Source organism: Equus caballus, chromosome 28, assembly GCF_041296265.1.
Source record: "Equus caballus isolate H_3958 breed thoroughbred chromosome 28, TB-T2T, whole genome shotgun sequence".
NCBI classification, from domain to species: domain Eukaryota; kingdom Metazoa; phylum Chordata; class Mammalia; order Perissodactyla; family Equidae; genus Equus; species Equus caballus.
This window is the reverse complement of record NC_091711.1, coordinates 24,384,008-24,407,078: the sequence shown is the minus strand read 5'-3', so window position 1 is coordinate 24,407,078 and position 23,071 is coordinate 24,384,008. Positions and strand designations below refer to the sequence as shown.

Genomic DNA, 23,071 nt, shown 5'->3' with positions numbered 1-23,071 from the left:
AAATCCAAGATGAAGGCAGAGAGCTGCTTCTTTGGATGACCAAAGGGGGTTACCGAAGTGGAGAACAGAATCTGTGGTGGCGTATGGAACGGCCGTCATTCATTCACCCGACAATGATGTATTGAAGGCTTAGTATGGCAGGAACTAAGCTAACCAGGCACTGGTGGGTAAAATAGAGAGATAAGCGGCCCTCCCAGAGCATGCTGCCGAGTGAGAAGCAAACATGAAACAATCAATCACGCCCATAAGTGTAAAACTGCAGTCTCGGTAAGAGATGCGGCAGCAAGAACGCAGAGCTGGACCACCTATAAGGGATTTACCTTAATGGGGAAGGTAGGCAGCTGTTGCTGGAGTTTAGATCTGAAGGATACGCTGGGCAAGAGGGAAGGAAGTGTGTTCCTGGCAGAGGGAGGAGCATAAACACAGGGGCTGCAGTCAGAGAAGAGGGGAGTGTGCAAGACGACTCCAGAAAAATGATCAGGCCATGCAGGGTTTGGGTCTTCATCCTAAATGGGTCTTTAGGCTGTTAAAGCCCCTATTACTTGACAATTCCACTCTTAGGCATTTACCCAAGAGAAATGAAAACTTATGTCCCCAAAAGACTTAACACGAATATTCATAGCAGCCTTAAAATAGCCTAAAACTGGAAATAATACAAATGTCCATCAACAAGAGAATGGATAAATAAATTGCAGTATATTCATACTCAATTGAAAGGAATGAACACACAACAACACAGAATACTCTCAAAAAGATTATGCTGAGTAAAATAGCCAGACATAAAAACCTCTATACTGTATATTTGTATGAAATCCAAAACCAGGCAAAACTAATCTATGGCGATAAAAATCAGAAAGTGGCTGGTTCTGGGTGTGGGGGCCAGGCAGGGGGTGACATGACTGGAAAAGGGGAGCAAGGGAGCTTTCCGAGGTGATACCGATGTTTTGTGTCTTCTTTGGGGGGGTGATTTCAGAGGCACATCCAATTATCAAAACTCCTCAAACTGGACTGAAGATCTTGTTTTAGATTTTTTACAATATATATCAAAAAAATTTTTTTAAGTACAATACACACATTAAAGTGTTTTAAGCACAGGACTGACATCAGATTTGCATTGTGAAAAGAGCCCCTGGCTGTGGTCTGGAGAAGGATAAGAAGAGGCCAGAAGGGAAGTGGGTAGACCGGTTCCTCTGCTTTATGTGAATTACCTAGAAGCCAGCATACCCCTGAGCACCAATGCGTATCAGCCCGTCACCTGCCTTTAACACAGAATTCAGACCTCCCCTTGCTGACCTCCTCTAGGAATTGTGCAAAACAGTTGTCAATGGACCGCAAAGGGAATTTAGCTGGGAAACTGGGGCAAGAGACTAAAGAAACCACAGACAAAGGAGAGAAATTAAACCAAACTTTTATTACGTAGACTCTTTCAAGGCAGGAATCTGTTGAATGCTTTCTTACGTTCTCATCCCTACATCTACAGTTTTCTTCTGAAATGAGAAGTCTAGCAGGCTGGAACTGGTCGATGCAATAGGAAGGCAAAAATTACCTTTTACCCATAGTTGGAATGAACAGAATTTAAATTAGATAACATAGAACCAGCTTATGTCTCAAAAAAAAAACAAAACAAAAAACCAAGCGGGCAGTATTATGCAATGAAAGAGGGTGTGAGACAGGAGGACTGGATTGTGGAATGATGTGTAGGATCGTAAGGATTTATCCTAGACCCCAGTACAAGTCAGAAAGGCACTTGCTGAATGTTGAAAAGAAACACAGAATCAAAGCATTTTAGAGCTGGAAAGGATTCTTAGAGGGCATTTCAGCCTACACGTTTCACAGATGAAATGCAGAGGTAAAAGGACCAAATTACCCAGGATTTGATTAGCACTTTACCAAGTACTTCCACATTTATTGCCTCATTAAATCCTCATAAAGTGCTGGCAAATAGCAATTATTAATTCTTCTATTCAGAAGAAGAAACTGGGGCTCAGAGAGTAAAGCAGAAAAGCAAATTCCCTCCAATGTTTGAGCTTCTCCTCTGCTTCCAGGGCATGCCACCAGATCACAGTTCCCAGCTCTCCTGCATTTGGAGGGGTGGGCCAACAGAGTTCCAGCCAATGGAATGTGGCAGAAGCCCGCTCCAGGGCTGGCCACTAAGACCTAGCATACAATCCTTTGTTTTCACAGCTTTAAAATAGCCTAAAACTGGAAACAATACAAGTGTCCATCAACAAGAGAATGGATAAATAAATTGCAGTATAGTCATACTCAGTACTCCTCTACCTGCCATCTAGATGCATAAGATCCAGTAGAGCAGTACGAGGCCCCAAGGGATGGTGAAGCCACCACTTGGCTGGAGCCTGGGTCCCTGAATGACTCTGTGGAGCAGAGATGTTTTCTCCCATTCACTGACCTGAGTTAGACTGTGACGGGAGTGAGAAACAAACCTGTATTGTGTCCCGGCACTGAGGTCTTGATGGTGGTTGTACCAGTTAGCTTAACTAACATAGAAAGGTTAAGGGACTCAGGCAAAATCCATATATTAATTTGTTTAACAAAAATCTATTGAGCACCTATTATATGTCTCAGATACTGTGCTTGGCACTGGGTGTACATCAATGAATTAAGACAGCTCTGGGCTGTGCCCTCCTGGGGTTTATATCTGGTGAGCTCACACAGTATGGACAGGGCTAGGATCCAAATGAAAATCTGCTAACTCTAAATGTCTTCCGTTTTTCTACTTTGCATACTTCCTCCCAAATAATCTGAATCAAAATGTATGACATTCCTCAAAGATCACCTTGAAAAATAGAAGATTTGTCCTACCATGTGAGTTACAGGATGGAGAAAACGAGGTAGGGGTTGTTTGTTAATCTTCTATGTTCCTCAAGACCTAAGAAGGCCCAGCCCTGGTAAAAGTCGCTGTATTGTAGAGCCTTAGTCAGTAGAAGGGATTGGAAAACCATTGTTTTCATATATTTAAATTTTCAGTTATTTAAGGATTAAACTAAAACATGAATTTCAATTTATATTGTTGAAAGTGACATGAGTCCATTTCCCTGCATTACTGGGGGTCTTCACTTCTCCAGATCAAAAATTCTACGAGCCTATGGATCTTTCTCTCTGATAACTGTGTTTTCTGGTGTCTCATAGTCACTACACAGAATGACTGTTCTCATTGTAATGCACTATTAAGGGACTGGGTTAAATCTCTTACACTTGGGATATCCTAAGCAATTGGGTGGATTTTTTAGAATACTCAGAGGCTAGTTTCTTATGGTTTACTCTCTTTTCTAGACAATTAATTTTGGCAAGCATATAGGACAAGCTGACATGGCCAATAGATTCTGAGTTTTCACTTGTTTGCAGATCTCACTCTAAAAAAATAAGATATATATGTATGTACATGTATACATATATATATACATTTATGCAATTTTTCCTCTTATGCAAGTGAATTTCACATGATCATTACTACATCAGTTAAGACTCTTTTAGTTGTAAGTAATGAAAGATCCATTCAAATGGGCTTAAACAAAAGTTAATTTTTGGTTCAAGTAATTAAGACTTGGTTTCTCTTTCTCCATCTCTCAGCTCCATGTCTTTTGGGTTGGCTCCATTCTCAGACAGACAATCCCCTCACGGTCATAAGATGGCTGCAGGAATGCCAGCCTCACAGCCCCTTAAATTCATATCCTGTGGAGAGGAAAAATATATCTCTAGTGGCATTCATAAACTTCTTGACATGTCATCCGATGGTGCTGGTTTAGGTCATGTACCCACCTCAGGAAGACAAGTGCAGGTTGTCTTGGGCTTGGGTCATGGACCATCTTGAGGTAGGAATCAGAATGCCATTGAGACCTCATAGACTGAGGGTGGGGAAAGGGTAAATCCCCAGAAGAAAATCTGAGGCTGATTCTGTAAAGAGGGGTAGGCAAAGGAAAACTATCAAATGCAATGATTAACACTGCATTGAATGCATTGAATGACTCTACTCATTGAATCAAACCCAGATTCTTTTCAAAAAACAAAGCCGTTAAGGAGCTTGGATAGCTGTCCTTGAAATTAGCAAAAGTCTGGGTAAACACAAGGATTATGATTTCTACCTAGCCTTAAGGACTAGAAAAGCTAAAAGAGTTAATAGACACAGTAAAACCTGTTAAAATAACTCTTGGTGAGAGAAAGTATAAGCTTGAGTAGGCACTTGGGAAGTTGTAATTAAAGGGAAAAAATAAGAAAGTATACATACTTTCTCTTAAAAATGATTTATTTCCTGTTGCTTTAGAAAAGGAAGTATTAATAAAATGACAAGATAATATACATTCAGTGCAATAGTGTGATGGGGAAGGGGAGGAATGGAAATACAATTTAAACGAAGATTGTTAATAAGAAAGAGCTCCTTGGGAGACTGCCTGGATAGATATCCCAATGTTAGGCATAAATAGAAAAAAAAATTATTTTGAACAACTGCTGTTTTTATTAGGAAAAGTGCAACAGCCATTTATGGTCACTTTATTTCTTACTGTTTTGGGTGGGATGTTTGGGATGCTTATCAAAATGAAGTTAACTTTTGACAACACAAATGAAGTCAGCTTTTGACGATGTAAATTAAAACCAGACTTATTTGAAGTCATGGTATGAGTGAGGTCTCTCTCTTTTGGTGAAAGTGACTTGGTTTGCAACCAAGTCGAACTAGCTTAGGCAAAAAGGGATCTTTGTTGGTAGGCTCATATAGTTCTGAGCTGGCAAGGGCACACCTGGGCCTCACCGACAAGGAATCAGAGATTCAAACACCATCTAGAGTCTTCTCCTTTCGTCTCTTATTTCTGTTTCTTTTGTGCTGGTTTTCTTCCTAGGGATTATGCCACAAACAAAACAAATGTTCCACCTTTCCGTTTGTCCTAGAGAGGGAGTAAGCCTCTTTGCCCAGCTCAGTTTTTCCAGTCCTGAGGAAGGCCTTTCATTGGCCTGGCTTAGGTCATCTGCTCACTCAGGAACAAAACTCTGTATTTCCATCAGCCCTACTAGATGTGGTTACTCATCTCTAATCCAGTTAACTCTAGCCAGGAGCTGGGACTCCCTGCAAGATGTTTGTGGTAGGAAAATGGGCATTTTCCAGAAGAAAGAAGGTTGGAATGCTGGGTCAACAAAACCACAGATGTTCACACCAAACATCCAATTCTTTTCTTAATAATAAAGAATATTAAAGTCAACAAACATACTTATTACTTTAATAAGTAGAGAGTTACAACAGCAACACTAAAGCCCACACGTCAGGGTAAAATGCTTGGCACAGGTAGATAACCCATACATTTCCCAGGTGGTTTCAGGCTTTGCTTGGTGCCCAGCCTTGGCACACAGCCTCTCTCTCCTGCTCAGACCACCTAATGCCTATTGCAAGGCAGAACTCCACCCAGATTCCCAAAATGAATGCTAACCTTAGGGAGACCTTTGATGTTCTATGTGCCACTCAGGGACTCAAGGTCAAATCCTCTTTATCCTGCTTTTGACCTTAAGCTTCAGGTCTGATCGCCAGACCTCTGCTTTGCTCATCTTTACCTAAGCCAAGTCTCCCCCTCTCTCCATCCTTCCACTCACCTGTGTGAGCCCCACACAGCAAGAGCCCTTCACAGACACGCTTCTTAAAAGGAGTAAGCAGGACAGCAGATCTTGGTCTCTAAGTACCATTTCCCACTCAAAGGAAACAGGAGTCCTTAGAGACATGGCTGATTCCAGGGCTCTAGCAGGGAAGTATAAGAGGAGCCTGAAACACCTTATTGTCCCAGAGTGTAAAGAGGTGCTCAAAAAATGATGGGGAGATGTCACACTGCTCGGCGGGCTCCTTATCTTACTTGAGTTCTTAGCAGCATATAAAACTGCTAATCTCATCCTCCTTCTTGAAACGCTCTCCTTCTCTAACTTCTGGTCTTTTTCTACTTCTGGTTCTCTCCTTTCCTCAATGACAGCTCCTTCTAAGAGTCTTTTCTGAGTATCTCATTTTCTGCCCACCTCATAAATATAGGTGTTCCTGGGGGTTCTGTCTTCAACCTTTTTCCCTCCTCATTCTATTCCCTCTATGGTGATTTTAGCTCATCCCACAGTTTCAATTATTATATAAACAATGGCTTCAAAAATATATTTTTTAGTATGTTTATGTGTGGATGGAGATGAGAGAGAGAGAGAGATTGAGCAAAGACATCTCTCTTAAGCTCCAGAACCATATATCCATCCAGTTACTTCCTGGGTATCTCTACTTAGTTTAACCCACGCATATCTCAAAGATCACCTGTTAGAAATTAAAGACATTTCCTCCCTCTCATCTAGTATTCTTTATTTCTATTACTGCTACTACCAGCACCTGATCGTCCAAGCAAGAAATCCTGGGATTATTCTTAATGTCAATGCCCTTCAGCCAGAGACAACCAGGAACACACCTCTAGTTGAACAAGTTGAGTTTATTACTCATTGCAGTAAAGGCGAACCGTGGGACTCAGGAAGAGAGTGAGAAAGAACCTATCCAGGATTTGGGATTTGGATGAGTGATTTGAGAGAGGGTCTAAGGAAGCAGGGCTCTGCTCTACATTGGATGCTGTCAGAAAGAAGAGGCATTTTATGATTGGAATCTCAATACATCTTATCTACAGGAAGAACCATCCAGAACAAGGATAATACCATAACTGGTAAAGAAGTAGCTGTCACTCATTTTAGTCAAGAGAGGGGGGGATTTGGTATTTTGTGGATGGCACAGTGACCCTGTTTTCGTCTGCGCTTAGACAAAATTATGAAGCAGACTTGTTTTTTTCTCATGTTATATGGTCTCAGAATAATCTGTCTGATGTTGGTAATCTGTGAGATTCATATGCCCAACAGGAAATAACACGGCCCAGCTCTGAATACCAGGTCAGCTTCTGATGTCAAGAGCTCTTTTTTCCCCCCTCTCTCATTCATTGCTCTGTCATTCCCATATAAATTAGTTACCAAATCCTATTAATTTTACTTCCTACCTTTCGGTGGAATCTGTCTCCTTCTCCCCATCTTCTTTTCTGCGTCTCAAATCCAGGCCATTATTATTTGTCATTTGAATTACTACATCAGTCATTTAACAGTTCACCCAACATTTCAGCTTGCGCCTGTTCCAGTCCATCCTCTGCCCTCCACCCTTTAGCCAGAATGAAGTTTCTAAATATATCATCCCTGCTTAAAATTTTCTTCGGCTACATAACCAGCCATGTTGCTAACATTTAAGTGATAAAATTAAAAATCAGTGAGGTTAACAATGAAAATAAACTTTTTATTTTCTCCCTAAAAGGAATCAAGAAGGGTGGAAGAGTGTATTTACACAAGGAAGAGCTGACTTTGGAGACTGTTTTGATATTCTGATTCCCTCTTAAGAAATTATGACTCAATATGAATCAAGAGAGTGACACAACTGCTAACAAACTTAATGCGTTATTGGCACCATTAGCAGAAGTATATTGTCCAGAACAAGAAAATTATATTCAGTTCAGTTCTGGGTAATATATTTTAAGAAAGAAATTATTGAAAGTATATGTGCAGAAGAAGGCAACCAGGACAGGGAAGTTCTGGAAATCAAGTCATCTGGATAATCAAAAAGGTAGAGTTTAAAGAAAAATAAGAAGGGATATGACAAATGCTTTCAAATATCTAAAGAGCTGTCATATATAAGAGGGAGTAACTTTATTTTATACAGTTCCAGGGGCAGGACCAAATCTGAGAATTACAAATCCTAGGAAGATTGATTTCTGCTCAATGTAAGGAAACACTTGCTAACAATCAGAGCTGTCAAATAATGGAGCTGGCTTCCTGGAAGGGCAATGAGCTCCTAGTGACTAGCAGGTTTCAAGCTAAAGCTGAATAATTGTCTGGAAAGTATATGAACTGTAAAATAGGAGTGTCAAACCATCTGTGATGATAGGACCGTTGTTTGAGCCATTGTGGTCCAACACCTTCATAAATTACAATAAAACTAAATTAGTACAAATGAAAAGAGAAAAAAACCATAAAAAGTACAAGCTCAAATTTTTCATGATCTGATTCAATAAACATAAAATTAAATTTCAATAAATAGAATTAGAACAAACGTAAAAGGGAAAGAGAAAAGAATGATTTAAAAAACTGTTTGTTGAAAATGTGCATTTAAGATTAATATACAAAATTTCTATAACCCTTAACATTTTATTGTTCTTCACTTGTCACTGAAGAAAATTGAGTGACTTAGTAATTCTCTTGATTAAACCATTATAGACATACTTTGAATAAACACCATGCATCTTAATATTTTAAAGTTTTAATGTGACAAATGAGTTTGTTTCTTGTTAAAACATCCAATGCAGGTCAGATTGACGACAATGCCACTTTCAGGGAATGGTGTATATCTAAATGCTTCTGTGTGTTGTTTTAATACCATTCATAAGAAAACCACGTTTACAAAGGGATTTAAAATACTTTCAGTACGCCCAGGATATTCATCTTAATTTTTGTCCAAAATGAAGCAAATAATGCTGTATTTTCAAAATTTGTTTTTAACTTCTCATTAGTTGCCAGTTAGAACAATGTATCCTGTAATTAAATTTAACTCATCTTTTGTTGAAATAAATGGATTCCAGATCTATGAATTTGCTGTAGCTGGACATTCTTTAACAGAAATAAAATTCAGAGTATTCTATTAAATTCATAAGGGTTCGATGATAACTTTTTGTAGCTGTGCACCGTCAAGATAATCACCTACTTCACTGACAACCGTCGTTAAATTATGAAGCATGTGATAACGATCTGGAGAAAGCTTGTTCTTCCAAGCTTCCACCTTTTTGCTTTGGCCCTTCAATTCTATCTGCCATTGAAAAACATGTTGTGTTCCTGCCTTTTATGAAAAAATTCTGAAGATTAAAATTCTGAAGATATCAAATAAATGACTAACTCTACCTGGGCAATAAATATCTTTAAAAAGTTAGGCCCAAACTGGTTTCTTGCCATGATGCTAAATGTTCAAATATACTCAATAGAACTTTCCCCCTAGATAACCATCCTATCTCAGCATGTAATCACAGTTGTCTATGATTGTCTTCCATATTATCACATAGTAAAAAGAATAATCTCGAATTTACTGCATTAGCCTTTACATAATTTATAATCATTACTATGTCACTAAGCACACCGTTTAGTTCAGTTACTAAGCTTTCTATACCAACAGTTTCTCAAAGAAAGAAGTGGTATGTGACTTACATTCTGGGTCAAGGACCTTGATTTAAGCAAGTACTCCAGAATGTTTTCCTGTCATTGCACCTACGCATCCAATTGTATTCCTAGATAAAACTTCAAACCATATTCACTGACAGTGTAATTTTTCATAGCTTTCTGTTGTTTAGAGCTAGTTATGTTTGTCAGCAATGAAGGTGAGAACAAGAGAATTCTTCTTTCACATTACTAACATATTCGAATAGCACATAAACTAAAAGAATTGCCATATTAGCAATATCTATATATTCAGGTCTATAAGGTTGCAGAGAAAAATGATTTATTAGCTTTATTTGTTCTATGAGTTAATCTACTTGAATATTTCAAGTTGTGCCGTTGGTAAGTGATAACCGAGCTACCTTCTTTGCCGCAGATTCTCCCAACATTTCTAAGACAGAATTTTTGATGTTTTTCACTAATGTTCTGACAGTTATATTTACATATTTTAGTTTTAGCAACCTAAGTTGCTCACTTTATAAGATGCCTATAAAGCATTAATATTCATATTGAACATTTGCTTTTTTCAGCTTTTTTTTTTAACATTTGTCAGCAAGTCTTTTTTTTTTTTATGCTTTTTTGGTGAGGAAGACTGACCCTGAGCTAACATCTTTTGCCAGTTCCCTCTTTTTTTTCCCCTCCCCAAAGCCCCAGTACATAGTTGTATATCCCAGTTCTAAGTCCTTCCAGTTTTTCTATGTGGGATGCCGCCACAGCATGGCTTGATGAGTGGTATGTAAGTCCATGCCCAGGATCTGAACTTGCGAACCCCAGTCCCAGAAGTGGAGCACGGGAACTTAACCACTATGCCACTGGGCTGCCCCCTGTTTTTTGCTTTTTAAATTCATTCGCCTTTCTTTCACAGAGTTCCTTTGGTTTTGACTTCTCTCTACGATTGTCTAGGGCCAGGAACTGGAGAGGACTGACAGCCAAAGGGGCAAAAGATCATTTTGGGGGATGATAAAAATGTTCTTTGTCTTGATTGTGGTGGCGGTTACATGAGGGTGTACATTTGCCAAAGGTCATCAAACCAAACATTCAAAATGTGTGCATTTTATTGTATGTAAATTGAACCTCAATAAGGTGGATTTAAAAAGCATTTCTCCATGAAGCAAACTGCTCCAACTAATCTAATCCCGAGTGACTGCTTCTTTCCTGAATTTGAATGACGGTACACAATTTATCAAGTGATTACTTAACGTCTTATTTTGGTCTCCGCTTGTTAAGCAGACCATACTGCCTTATTGTTTAGCTCTTCCCAACCCCTACACCACCCTTAGATAATTTGTGTGTGTGGAAAAGAGACAGTGTTAAAATATACGGTTTAAATTGATAAGGAAATTATCAGTTATTGTGTATATCAATGACTGATCATTCAAGTAGAGATGGATTATAAGTAAAAGTTATGAATCTCTTTTGGACATTGGGAAAGAAAACTCCAATCAATTTCTAAGAGCCAACCATACTATGTACATTCAGCTCTGTCCTACAGAGACATGACAGTCTAACACAAAAACAAATCAGTTAAGCTTAGTGATTCCCATTGTGATGGAATGGCCACAGTATCTGCTGCTTTTCCCTTCAAAAGGTAGTCTATTTCCCTACTCCCCGAACCTGGGATGGCCTTGTGGAAGTGAGGATGTGTCAGTTCTGAGACTCGGCCTTAAGAGACCTTGCAGATACCAGTCCTGTATCCTTGAAAGCCTGAAGCCATGTAAACAAGTCAGGCCTGACTTGCTGGATAATGAGAAACACACGGTTCCCCTTATTGCCCCAGCTGACAGTCATCAATCACCAGACATAGGGGTGACACCATCCAAGACCAGCCAGCCTCATCAACCCAATTAATGACCTCAGACGCATGGGCAAACCCAGTCAGGATCAGCTGAGCCCAACCTAGACCAGAAGAACTGTGAACTAAATAAAGGTTGTTGATTTAAGCCAATAAGTTTGGGGGCGATTTGTAACTTAGCAATAGATGACTGATACTCAAGGATCCATCCGAAGTTCTCTTAAAATGTAGACCCTCCAAGTAGTTTGAAACACATATTAACAAGTCATTAAATTCTTAAAAGAAACTGAAAGTGAAGGTTGAAGCTGACATGTAAGGAATAATTTATTTTTCCCTGGAAATAGTAATCAGAAAATAAGGTGAAGTGTCTCTGAATGGATAATTGGAATGAGTGGGGAAATGATCTAATGCTTGAATAGTAAACGTACGATTTCAGGGGCACATTCAGTGCAACGTTAGAGCTAGCTCATACCAGTCTGTGAAATCCAATTATTAAATTTTCAGAAATTTTGTGAGCCAGTTGTTAAACCATTGGTAGATTAAATCAGCCATGAATATTTACACTTGGAAACTGGGAAACATTATCAATCAGAGCCAGTTGTTAAACCTTTACTAGTATACCACTGGGCACATCTGTTATTAGAGGCAAATTTCATCAGTATATGTATGCATAAATATGCATATAAAAATATCCTTAATATTTAAAGAAGACACTGGTTGGTTCGGTCATGATATGTGATCTTAGGCAAGTCAATTAGTCTTGCTGAATCTCAGTTCCCAAATCTGTTAAATCAAAGCCTGTGCATATAAATCATCATTAAGGTGTCTTTCAGGCCTACTATTCTATCTTCTACGATCCTACTGGCAGTAGTTACACCTGGATGGCAATGATGGAAAGGCCAATGAGATCAATTCAAATTGTCACACTGACGATGTTACTAAGACAAACTTTGCTCTAATTCAAGATTGAAGGAAGTGGTATAATAGTAATTCAATGTGCTTTGGATTATGGAGGAGTAAGAGGTGAATTCTGACTGGAGGGGAAGAAGGGAAGGTCTGGGCGAGATATTTAGTCAATCAGGAATGAGGTCTCATCTTTGAATCCACAGCGACTTGAAGCCTATAGGTGCTTAACAAAATTTGCTGAAATGATTAGATTAGACAAGAGAACACTAGAAAGATGATACAATCCTGCTGAATTGAAGACTGACTGAGAAGGATTTTACTTGTGATTTCCGGATGTAATTGTGAGACTCTGCCTCAGTTTCTCTATCTAAAAACAGGCATTAACTTATAAGCTGCGTTACAAGAATTCAAGCAATCATGACTGTGAAGCATTTTCCGCTTCTTGCGGGAAGGTGCTACATAAATCAGGTGATGTTACTGAATCACAGTGGTTGCCTTTGTGCAAAACTAGAAAGCACATTACATATTCCTCCCAAGGATTTCTGCCCAGTGCATTGAAAATAGTCTCACTTTCAGGAAGTTAAACCACACATTAGAAAATAGTAGGGGGGCTAACGGCTGATCTGTAATTGGGGAAATATTTCTTTAGCATTAGAATATTTGCAAATTTTGGTAAGAATATCAGCAATTCATTTTGAATTTCTGAGAAAAAAATCTTAATAAATCATTCCCTTTGCCTATGAACAATGAAGACAATTATTTATACCTTCAGCAAATAAAATACTTTGCTAACTGCTTGTCTTTATGCACTAATACTCAAATCGACTTATTTCTGGAAATCAAAATATACAAATCTGAAACTGGAAAAATACTCCTTGAGCAAGGCTTTTGCCTAAAATGGTAGAGCCATCCAAAATGAAGGCATGTGATGTCTTGTGTCTTAAAAAATGCTTGAAATCTAATTAAGGTTGCTTCATAGAATATGTGGAAACCACACTTTCTATCTTGCACATCAATATCATCCCAGTACTAATGTTATTATGTGCTTAGCTGCAGGCAGGTGAGAACTAGGGCACGATGTGACACAGCCTTTAATGAACTGCTGAAAACCTACACACCCTATACCCAGGAAAATACACAACAAATATTCTCAAAATTCTACACAATTTCGGGAGTTTCACAGATTCCCCCCAATCCCAAATCCAATTCATAGAATCCTCTGCACCAATTTCTTTTATAAAATCATATTTAGGTGCTTGTGTTACAATGGATGTACCAGACCATATTAGGTGCTAGGGACACAGGGATACATATAGCCAATCAGGGTCCTTGCAAGCCACAGAGTTTACAGTCTAGTAGAGGAGACAGACATTTATCAAATAATCACATGAAAAAATTCCTATTATAAACTGTGATCAAGTGCTATGGAGATAAGAATTACATCCAACCTCTCTTCAGATATCATGCAAGCAAGAAGAGAAAGGGATGAAATATTTAAAGTGTTGAGAGCAAAAACACCATCAACCTAGAATTCTGTACCCTGAAATATTATCCTTCAAAAGTGAAGGAGAAATAAAGACTTTCTAAAACAAAGAAAAATTGAGGGAATTTGTTGCCAGCAGACCTGCCTTGCAAGAAATGTGAAAAGAAGTTCTTCAGAGAGAAGGAAAATTATATAGGTCAGAAAACCAGAACTACATAAAAAAAGGAAGAGCAGTGGAGAAGGAATAAGTGAAGGTAAAATGAAAACTTTCATGGGGCGGCCCCGTGGCCGAGTGGTTAAGTTCTCGCACTCCGCTTCGGTGGCCCAGGGTTTCGCCGGTTCGGATCCTGGGTGTGGACATGGCACCACTCATGAGGCCACGCTGATGTGGCATCCCACATGCCACAAGTAGAAGGACCCACAACTAAAAATACACAACTATGTACCGGGGGACTTTGGGGAGAAAAAAGGAAAAATAAAATCTTTAAAAAAATAAAAAAATAAAAACTTTTATTTTCCTTATTCTTCATTGATCTAACATATAACAATTTGTTCAGAAAATAATAGCAACACTATATTCAATTATATATATGTTTATGTATATATGTTTATATGCCTATGTATAAGAGAAACGGATGACAGCAATGATACAAGGGACTAATGGAAGGAATTAGAAATATTTTGTTATTATTAGGTACTTGCACCATCCAAGAAGCAATATCATGTTATTTGAAAGTAGACTTGACTTAGTTGCAAATGGATATTGCCAACTCTAGGGCAACCACTGAAAACGATATTTAAAAAAAGAAGTATAACATACGCCAAGAAAGGAGAGAAAACAGAATCGTATAAAATGGTTAATTAAAATCACAAAAGGCAGAAAAAGAGTAGAAGACAAAAATAGGAAAAAAGAACAAAGGCAACAAATAGAAAACTAACAAATAAGTAGATAGCAACCCAACTATATCAATAATCACTTTGAATGTCAATGGTCTAAATGCACAATTAAAAGACAGAGAGGTTATGGGAGTGGATCAAAAAACAAGACCCACCTCTATGTCTACAGGAAACTCACTTTAAATATAAAGGCACATATAGATTAAAACTAAAGGGATACAGAAAGATATACCATACTAACACCATTCAAAAGAAAGCAGTAGCTATGTTAATTTCAGACAGAGTGGTCCTCAGAACAAGGAAAGTTATCAGGGAAAAGAGGGGCATTACATAATGATAAAAGGGTCAATTCTCCAAGAAGACATAACAATCCTTAACAGGTATACATCTAACAACAGAATGTCAAAATATGTCAGGCAAAAACTGATAGAATTGCAAGGAGAAAAAGATGAGTCCACTATTATAATTGGAGATTTTAACGCACCTTTATCAGAAATGGACAGATCCAGCAAGCAGGAAATCAGTAAGAACATATTTGAACTCAACAACATGATCAGTTGACTAAATATAATGGACATGTAAAGACTACTTCATCCAACAACAGCAGAGTACACATTCTTCCCAAGCTCATGTGGAACATTCACCAAGATAGATGACATCCTTGGCCATAAAACATCCCTTAACAAATTTAAAAGAATAGAAATCATACAATGTCTGCTCTCAGGCCACAATGGAATTAAACTAGAAATCAATAAAAGCTGGAAAATCCCAAAATACTTGGACATTAAACAACACACTGCTAAATAACATGAGTCAAAGAAGAAATATCAAGCGAAATTAATATTTTGAACTAAATGAAAATGAAAATACAACTTATCATAATTTGTGGGATGCAATGAAAGCAGTGCTTAAAGGGAAATTTTAGCATTGAATGCATACATTAGAAAAAAGAAAGATGTAACATCAACCATCTTAAGCTTCCACCTTAGGAACTAGGGAAAAAAAGAGCAAATTAAATCCAAAGTGAGCAAAAGAAAAGAAATAATAGCAATCAGAGTAGAAATCAATGAAATTGAAAACAGGAAATCAATAGAAAAAATCAACAAAGCCAAAAGCCAGTGCATTGTAAAGATCAATAAAAATTAGTAAGTGACTAGGCTAGGCTAACTAAGAAAAAAAGAGAAAAGACACAAATTGCTAATATCAGAAATGAATGAGAGGACATCACTACAGATCCCATGGACACTGAAAGGATAATAAAAGAATATATGAAGAACTCTATATCCACAAATTTGATAACTTAGATGAAATGGACCAATTCTTTGAAAGACACAATCCAGCAAGACTCACACAAGAAGAAATAGACTTTTTTTTAACAGGCCTGTATTTATTAAAGAAATTGCATCAGTAATTAATAACCTTCTAAAACATAAAGCACCAGACCCAGATGGGTTCACTGGTGAATTCTAAAGAATATTTAAGCAAGAAATGACAACAATTTTATATAATCTCTATCAGAGGACAGAAGCAGAGGGAATACTTCCTAACTTATTCTCTGAGGCCAGCATTATCCTAATATCAAAACCAGATAAAGATACGACAAGAAAAAAAACCCTACAGGGCAGAATCTAAAATGAACATAGATGCAAAAGTTCTCAACAAAGCATTAGCAAGTCAAATCTAAAAAAATCTTAAAAGAATTATACACCATGACCAAGTGGGATTTATCCTAGGTACGTACGGCTGGTTCAACATTTGAAAATCAATTAATGTAATCCATCAGTACTGAACGAAAAGAACAAAGTCAGAAGACTGACACTAACCAATTTCAAGACTTACTATGAAGCTACACTCATCAAGATAGTGTGCTATTGGTGAATGAACAGACAAACAGATCAAGGGGAACAGAACAGAGAGCTCAGAAATAGTCCCATATAAATATAGTCAACTGATCTTTAACAAAGGAGTAAAGGCAATACAGTGAAGCAAAGACAGTCTTTTGAACAAATGGTGCTGGAACAACTGGATATCCGCTTGCAAAAAAATGAATCTAGACATAGACTTTAAACTTTTCACAAAAATTAACTCAAAACAGATCATAGACCTAAATGTAAAATGCAAAGCTATAAAACTTTAAAGATAACATAGGAGAAAATGTAGATGATCTTGGGTTTGCTGATGACTTTAATTAATTTATTTTTTTGTGAGCAAGATTCACCCTGAGCTAACATCCGTTGCCAATCCTCCTCTTTTTTAAAATTTTTTTGCTTGAGGAAAATTAGCCCTGAGCTAACATCTGTGCCAATCATCCTCTACTTTGTATGAGGGATGCCTCCACAGTGTGGCTGATGAGTGGAGTAGGTCCACACTCAGGATCCAAACCTGTGAACCTAGGCTGCCAAAGCAGAGCACGGGGAACTTTAACCACTCGGCCACAGGGCCAGCCCCAATGGTGATAACTTTTTAGATGCAACACTGAAGGCATGATCCATGAAAAAAATAATCGATAAGCTATACTTCATTAAAATTAAAACTTTCTGCTCTGTGAAAAGACAATGTCAAGAGAATGAAAAGACAAGTAACAGACTGAGAGAAAATATTTGCAAAAGACATATCTGATAAACGATATCCAAAATATACAAAGAACTTAAAGCTCAACAATAAGAAAATAACTCAATTAAAAAATGGGCCAAAGACCTTAACAGACATCTCACCAAAGAAGATATACAGATGGCAAGTAAGCATATGGAAAGATCTTCAATATCATGTCATCAGAGAAATGCAAATTAAAACGAGATACCACTACACACCTATTAAAATAACCAAAATCCAAAACACTGACAATGCCAAATACTGGTGAAGATGAGGAGCAAGAGGAATTCTCATTCACTCTTTGTGGAAAGGCAAAAAGGTCTACCCACTTTGGAAGACAATTTGGCAGGTTTTTACAAAAGTAAACATACTCTTATCATATGATCCAGCAATCATGCTTCTGGGTATTTATTCAAAGGAGCTAGAAACTTACATCCACAGAAAAACCTGACCATGGATGTTTATAGCAGCTTTATTCATAATTGCCAAATTTGGAAGCAACCAAGATGTCCTTCAGTGGGCGAATGGATAAATAAACTGTGGTATAACCATACAATAGAATATTATTCAGCACTAAAAAGAAATAAGCTATCAAGCCATGAAAAGACATGAAGGAAATTTAAATGCATATTACTAAGTGAAAGAAGCCAATTTGAAAAGGCTACATACAGTACAATTCCAACATATAACATTATGGAAAAGGCAAGACTATGGAGACAAAGAAAGGTCAGTAGTTACCAAGGGTTAGGGAGGAAAAGGCGGATGAATAGGCAGAGCACACAGGATTTTTAGGGCAGTGAAACTACTCTGATGATACTATAATGGTAGCTACATGCCCTTCTATGTTCGTCAAAATTCATAGAATACACAACACTAAGAGTGAACCCTAATGTAAACTATGAACTCTGGGTGATGATGTGTCAATGCAGATATAGCATTTATAATGAATGTATCACTCCAGTGGGAGATGCTGATAATGGGAGAGGCTACACATGTGTGGGGACATGGGAAGTCTCTGTACCTTGCACTCAATTTTGCTGTGACCATAAAACTGCTCTAAAAAAAATCAGTATTTTTAAAAAAGAAAAAGTATCCATCAGGATGTTAATAACAGCATTATTTATAATAGGGAACAAACAGAAACAATGATTATGTCTAACAGTAGGGAGTTAATTATAACAATCCAGTTTATAGAATCATTTGCATCCACTAAATAACAGTATTTATGATATGGCAAAAAAATTCATGATATTAAATGAAGAAAGCAAGTCACAAAACAGCATGCATAAGAAATACTACTTTTATTTTTTAAAATACATTTATGCAGCTAAATAAAAGGGAAAAAGGTAAGCAAAAATGTTAGTGTTATGTTTGGATAAGACAATTATGGGTAATTTTTATTTTCTATTTAGTTAGTCTCCAATTTTTAAAAAATAATGATGCATTATGTTTATGGTTAAAAAACAATGTCTTTAAAAAAAATAAGTAGCTCAGAGAGTGACATCAGCATCATGGTGGAGTGAGCTCTCCTTGTAAAATACAACAAAAAGGACATTCACATTCCAACAGAGGACATCCACACAACACAAAAGACATCTGAGAGACCCACACAGCCACATGTCTGAAGGTGGAGGAGCTAGAGTTCCCTGCCAAGGAAGTGGAACAAGGTAAGAGAAATCTTCCCTTCCTCCCAAAGGGCAGCAACCCAGGGACTGCACATGGCTCTGAGAGGAAGGGGGGGGGGGCAGCCCTCCACAGGAACACCATTGCTCTCCGAGGTCTCTCACAGCCTGAGGGAAAGCCCCACACAGAGGTGACTAGCTATCACGGGTGAGTCTTCATCAAGCTAACACCCCAGGAGAGCAAATAGTGAGAGCAGAGTGGGAAGCCACCGAGATCATGCAGGAGAAAGAAAGTGATCTTCCCCTCACCCGGCGCCCTAGTTCAGCAGAACCAGAAAAGAGACGGCTGAGAGCAAGCAAGCTGCAGATCACAGCAGGCTCAGAATATGCAGTTCTTGACTCCCACCCAGTGGTGGCAGACGGAAGTGGTGATCAAATACTACCACAACGCGCAAGCACAAATCCAGGCCCTCTAGCAGTATGAAAAAATATATTAAGGGGCTGGCCCCATGGCCGAGTGGTTAAGTCCGCGCGCTCCGCTGCAGGCGGCCCAGTGTTTCGTTGGTTCGAATCCTGGGCGCGGACATGGCACTGCTCATCAGACCACGCTGAGGCAGCGTCCTGCATGCCACAACTAGAAGGACCCACAATGAAATATACAACTATGTACCGGGGGGCTTTGGGGAGAAAAAGGAGAAAAATAAAATCTTTAAAAAAAAAAAAAATTAAATCTCAAGACCAGAAGGAAAAGAACAAGTACACAGAAATCAATCCAGAAGGCATAGAAATCTATAATCTAATTGACAGAGAATTCAAACTAGCTATCATAAAAAAACTCAATGGGTTACAAGAAAATGCAAATAGTTCAATGAATTCAGGAGAGACTTCACAAAAGAGATTGAAACTATAAAGAAGAACCAATCAGAAATATTGGAGATGAAAAACACAATGGATGAGATAAAGAAGAATATGGATTCCCTGAACAATAGAGCTGATATTATGGAGGAACGAATCAGTAATATTCAGAACAGAAATATAGAAATGCTTTAGATCGAGGAGAAAAAAGAACTAAGACTAAAAAGAAATGAAGAAAATCTCTGAGAAACATCTGATTCAATTAGGAAATGCAACATAAGGATTATAGAAATTCCTGGGCCGGCCCGGTGGTGCAGTGGTTAAGTTCACACATTCTGCTTCTTGGCGGCCCAGGGTTCACCAGTTCAGATTCTGAGTGTGGACATGGCACCACTTGGCAAAAGCCATGCTATGGTAGGCGTACGACATATAAGGTAGAGGAAGATGGGCATGGATATTAGTTCAGGGCCAGTCGTCCTCAGCAAAAAGAGGAGGATTGACAGTAGTTAGCTCAGGGCTAATCTTTCTCAAAAAAAAAAAAAAAAAAGGATTATAGAAGTTCCAGAGGGAGAAGAGAAGGGGAATGGAGTAAAAAGCTTGTTCAAAAAAATAATAGCAGAGAACTTACCAAACCTGGGGAAAGAGCTCAATATGCAAGTGAAAGTAGCCAATAGATCTCCTAACCATATCAACATAAAAAGACCAACTGCAAGGCATAGAGTAGTGAAGCTGGCAAAAGTCAACAACAAAGAGAAAATATTAAGGGCAGTAAGGCAGAAGAAAATAACCTACAAAGGAACTCCATCAGGCTTTTAGTAGATTTCGCAGCAGAAACTGTACAGGCTAGGAGAGAGTGGAATGATATATTTGAATCTCTGAAAGACAAAAAGGTTCATCCAAGAATACTCTATCCAGTGAAAATATCCTTCAGATATGATAGAGAAATAAAAACTTTCCCAGAAAAACAAAAGCTAGAGGAGTTCATTGCCACAAGACCACCCCACCCCACAAGAAATCCTCAAGAAGGCCCTCATATCTGAAAAAAAGAAGAAAGGGGTTACAAAACCCTGAACAAGGAGATAAATAGGTGGACAAAGTTAGAAAATTGTAGCTATCCATCAGAACAGGTTAGCAAACACTCAAATATAACATTAAAGATAACAGTAAGGAAAACACCAAAAATAAACATAATCTTTTCATTTTAACCACAAACTCACAATACAAGATGGAATAAGATGTGACAAAAACAAGTTAGGAGGGGAAGAGTAAAGGGATGGAATTGGCTTAGTCTAAGGAAATAAGAGGTTATCAGAAAATGGATTATCTCATACGAGATTTTTCATATGAACCTCATGGTAACCACTAAACAACTAAGAAAACCAGCATAGAAAACTACCTAACCAAATTGGTAGTCTGAAATACATGAGACAAGAAACAAAGGAAATGCAGGAGAACTTGAAAATGAGTGATAAAAAGGCAGGATTAAGCACTCATATATCAATAATCACTTTAAATGTAAATTGAATTCTCCAATCAAAAGACAAAGAATGGCTGGATGGATTAAAAAACAAGATCCAACAATATGCTGCCTCCAGGAAACACATCTTAGCTCCAATGACAAACAGGCTCACAGTGAAGGGATGGAAGACAATACTCTAAGTTAATGGCAAACAAAAGAATTCAGGTGTTGCCATACTTATATCAGACAAAGTAGACTTCAAGATAAAACAGGTAATGAGAGACAAAGAGGGACAGTACATAATGATAAAAGGGACATTCCACCAAGAAGACATAACACTTATAAATATCTATGCACCCAACAAAGGAGCACCAAAGTACATAGAGCAACTATTAACAAAGCTAAAAGGAGATATTAACAACAACACAACAACAGTGGGGGACCTCAATACTACACTCACATTAACGGAGAGATCATTGAGACAGAAAGTCAACAAGGAAACAGTGGAATTCAATGAAAAACTAGACCAGATGGACTTTATAGATATCTATAGAACACTCCATGCAAAAACAGCAGAATACAGATTCCTCTCAAGTGCACATGGAACGTTCTCAAGAATAGACCGTATGTTGGGAAACAGGGCAAGCCTCAATAAATGTAAGAAAATCGAAATAATAAGCATCCTTTCGGACCATAATGCCATGAAACTAGAAATTATAAGAAAAAAGCTGAGAAAGGGACAAAGATGTGGAGACTAAACAACATGCTACTGAACAACCAATGGATCACCGAAATTAAAGGAGAAATCAAAAAATATCTGGAGGGGCCAGCCCAGTGGCACAGCGGTGAAGTTCGCACGTTCCACTTCTGTAGCCTGGGGTCTGCTAGTTCAGATCCTAGGTGTGGACATGTCACCGCTTGTCAAGCCATGCTGTCACAGGCATCCCACATATAAAGTAGAGGAAGATGGGCATGGATGTTAGCTCAGGGCCAGTCTTCCACAGCAAAAAGAGGAGGATTGGCGGCAGACGTTAGCTCAGGGCTAATCTTCCCCCAAACCCCGAAAAAGAAAGCATCTGGAGACAAATGAAAATGAAAACATATCATACCAACTCATTTGGGATGCAGCAAAAGCAGTTGTAAGAGGGAAATTAATTTCAATAGAGTCTCACCTTAACAAACAAGAAAAATCTCAAATAAGCAATCTCAAACTATAGCTAACTGAATGAGAAAAAGAACAAACAAAGCCCAAAGTCAGCAGAAGGAGGGAAATAATAAAAATCAGAGCAGAAAAAAATGAAATGAAACAAAAAAAGACAGTAGAAAGAATCAACAAAACAAAGAGCTGGTTCTTTGAGAAGATAAAATTGACAAACCCTTAGCCAGACTCACAAAGAAAAACAGAGAAAGCTTAAATAAATAAGATTAGAAATGAAAGAGGATAAATTACAACACATACCACACAAGCACAAAAGATTAAAAGAGAATACTATGAAAAACTATATGCCCACAAATTGGACAATCTAGAAGAAACGGATAAATTCTTAGACTCTCACAACCTCCCAAAGCTCAATCAAGAGCAAATAATCTGAATAGACCAATCACAAGTAAAGAGATTGAAACAGTAATCAAAAACCTCCCAAAAAATAAAAGTCCAGCACAAGACGGCTTCCACGGAGAATTCTATCAAACATTCAAAGATTTAATACCTATCCTTCTCAAACTATTCCAAAAAATTGGGGGAGATGGAACAGGTCCTAAAATATTTTACAAGGCCAAAAACGCCCTGATACCAAACCCTGGCAAGGACAAGACAAAAAAGGAAAACTACAGGCTAATATCACTGATGAACACAGATGCAAACATCCTCAACAAACTATTGGCAACCCAAATATGGCAATACATCAGAAAGATCAATACCATGATCAAGTGGGATTTATACCAGGGACACAGGGATGGTTTAACATCCACAAATTAATCAATGTGATACACCACATTAACAAAATGAGGAATAAAAACCACATGATCTTCTCAATAGATGCAGAGAAAGCATTTCCCAAGATCCAACATCCATTTATGATAAAAACTCAACAAAATATGGATAGAAGGAAAGTACCTCAACATAATAAAGGCCATACATGACAAACCCACAGCCAACATCATACTCAATGGGGAAAAACTGAATGCCATCCCTCTGAGAACAGAAACAAGACAAG

The 23,071-nt window shown here is 38.1% G+C and overlaps 1 long non-coding RNA gene across 1 annotated transcript; it reads right to left on the bottom strand.

Moving 5' to 3' along the window:
• Positions 1 to 1,392: 1,392 nt before the first annotated feature.
• On the bottom strand, positions 1,393 to 6,232 carry LOC138921286 (uncharacterized). Its single transcript, XR_011433745.1, has 2 exons — positions 3,781 to 6,232; positions 1,393 to 3,693 (listed from the first exon to the last, which is right to left on the bottom strand). It is a non-coding gene; the product is annotated as an uncharacterized lncRNA (long non-coding RNA).
• Between the last annotated feature and the right edge of the window lie 16,839 nt (positions 6,233 to 23,071).